General features: G+C 52.1%; 1 non-coding gene across 1 annotated transcript; it reads left to right on the top strand.

Moving 5' to 3' along the window:
• The first annotated feature begins 219 nt into the window (after positions 1 to 219).
• Positions 220 to 411, top strand: LOC140901787 (U2 spliceosomal RNA). Its single transcript, XR_012155979.1, has one exon. It is a non-coding gene; the product is annotated as a U2 spliceosomal RNA (small nuclear RNA).
• The last annotated feature ends 2,187 nt before the right edge of the window (positions 412 to 2,598 follow it).

The raw sequence follows: 2,598 nt of genomic DNA on the forward strand, positions 1-2,598 counted from the left end.
CATCGTATCCGCTCATTATACTCCACACCTGAACATAGCCATTATATGGACAACATACCCCCATATCTCAATGTCTGTACTTTGACCGGTTAAACTTTTACCCCCCAATCGGGGAGATTGCAGATTATGTATTCCTTACGCCACCGAATTTCGCACCCCTTGATAATCTGTACCTTATTCCCTGATAAACAGAAACTTCTATGCTTAAACTCTGTACCATTTTCTTTTTACTTCAACATCATCTTAATAAAATTATTAAATCTGTTCTTAACAGTTTAATCTCTGATATGTTCTCTAGCTGAGAACTCAATTGAAGGGATTTTTGGAACAGGGATCTGGAATAGAGGCTTGCTCCATCCACTCCACGCATCAGCCTGGTATTGCAGACCTGCTGGGTATGGTGCACCTCCCCCTGGGGAGAGCATGATGGTTCAAAAAAAGAAAAAACGTGTCCCATATTGCTCTTTTATTTGTAACCTTGAGCTGTGTTTTCTGTCAGTTTCTCTATTTTCTCTTTCTGAGGTGGGTGCTTTTCTTATTTCTGCTCTAGTGCTGTTTCATAAATTACTTAAGAGGCTGGTTCTCACACATAGTGCTTTCCAGAAGTGTGGGCTTTGGGTCTGTGTCTCTCGGCAGTGTCCCCACAGGAGAGAATAGTTTCATTCCTTTCCCCCTGTGAAAATGTGCCTGTTGGCACAGAGGGAGCAGTTTAGAGGATCAGAAGAGGAGAAAGGTTTGAGTCTGATTTGTAGACCCAGAGGCTGAATGGGAGGGGGGACCCAACTCCCTAACAATCCCCCGTCCCCATAGAAACTGTTCCGTACTGTCCCACCCACACCCAACTACCCTCCAGGTTCACCCCCAGGCTCCTTCCGTCTCCCTCAGCTCCTCCGTTCTCCCCTAGACTGGAGCGCCCTGGCAGTGCAGCCCTAGCGGTTTAGGGGCAGCCGTGCCCTCAGACAGGCCTTCCAGCTTTGTTCTGCCCTAATGCTGGCCCCCAAACTGACACAGGGTGGTGCTGTTGCAGCCCAGAAGCCTCTGGCCAGAGGCGGAGGAGCCTGAGAGCTGACAGGGAGAGCAGGGGTAGGCGCCAGCCAGTGCTGGGCTTCCCCAGTGTCTGCCCTCCGCAGGGGCTGCTCCCCTTGAGAGCATCAGCCTCAGAGCCGCCCCCTGTTGCTGGCACGGGAGGAAGGATCGGGTGATGGGGCAGTTCTGGGACTGCTGCCCTGAGGTGCTGGAGCCTGGAACTAGGGGAAGTCACGCGGGCTGCTACACTCCCTGGCAGGAAGGAGTTTCCATCCTATCCAAGGTTTGCAGGTTCGTTCAGTGGCTCTCTGCTCCCCCACTGTACACGCCCCAGTGCCCCAGCCGCTGCCCCACTTCCAAAGAGCTGCCCAAGAGCAGGCCCATCCCAGCCCCTTGCTCCCAGTGCCAGGAATTAGGATGGGACTTTGAACAACCCGCTGGCTTGTCAAGTGCATGGGGCCGGATGGGTGTTCCTGAGCCGTCGCTGGGGATGCACTGAAGCCTTCACATCCATCGGCAAGGAAAAGGAGGGCACCCACCCGCAGAGAGGAAGTCTGGGAAGGCGGGGAGCTGGGTGGAGAAGGGAGTGGAAGGCCGAGTGGGGAGGGGAAGACGGGGGAGGTAGCTGCAGACGGAAGCAGGGTCAAGGAAGGGGAGGTGGGGTGTATTGGGGCTGGAGGGATGGGTGGAGTGGGGCAGACGGTAGGGTGGGGCCAATGAGGTAGAAGGAGAAGGAATTGTGACTGAGGCAGATGGAGAAGGTGGTGTGGGGCACAGGGCAGGGGACCCCCTCACCCATGCCTCCTGCCCAGCCCCTCACCCCAGAGTGCTGCGGCTGTGGTTCCAGCCTCAAGATGCCAGCGTCTCCTGCCCTCTGCCTCCCCCCATGGCAGTGCATGTGCTTTATAAAAATAGGTTTATAAGTGTGACTATGATGTAACTGGAATATGCTTTATGCGAAAGGTCTCATTACACAGCTTATGATCTACTGAGTGTGCCCATCCTAGTTGTATGAATGTATCATTATTGTCTCTGAAGCTAGAAATATGAAGTATTACTCTAAAGTCCTATTGAAATTATGCAAAGTGGGGGCCATTCATGGTGGCTTGGAATCTTGGTGGCTCTCATGAACTAAAACAATTGGTTGTTGTGACATTCCCTTAACCAGACCAGTGATCTGCTCAGTCACTCCAATCTTTGACTCTGGGAGCCAGCCTTACCCTGCTCTGCTGTGAGCCCCCCACTCCTGGGCCACTCCTGCACAGCGTCTGGCTTGTAAGCTGATCCCAGCTACTTGCAAGCCAATGACACTAGCCAATATCTCCGCTCCCAGACACAAGCTTGGGAACCTCCGTCTTGCAGTATCCAGTTATGCCCACCGGACGCTGCAAGCTTATAGGAATTCTTCAATTTAAGAAAGAAATTGACATGGACCAGGCTTGTTATCCCAAGCGGAGCCTCTGACCACTGCAAACCAAATGCACGGCTTCAGGTAGAACAAACAAATAGATTTATTAGTTATAAAGATATGCTTTGACTTATACTCACTTAAAACCTAACAAGTCAGATTTG

The sequence above is a fragment of the Lepidochelys kempii genome, chromosome 22, assembly GCF_965140285.1.
Source record: "Lepidochelys kempii isolate rLepKem1 chromosome 22, rLepKem1.hap1, whole genome shotgun sequence".
In the NCBI taxonomy this organism is placed as follows: Eukaryota; Metazoa; Chordata; order Testudines; family Cheloniidae; genus Lepidochelys; species Lepidochelys kempii.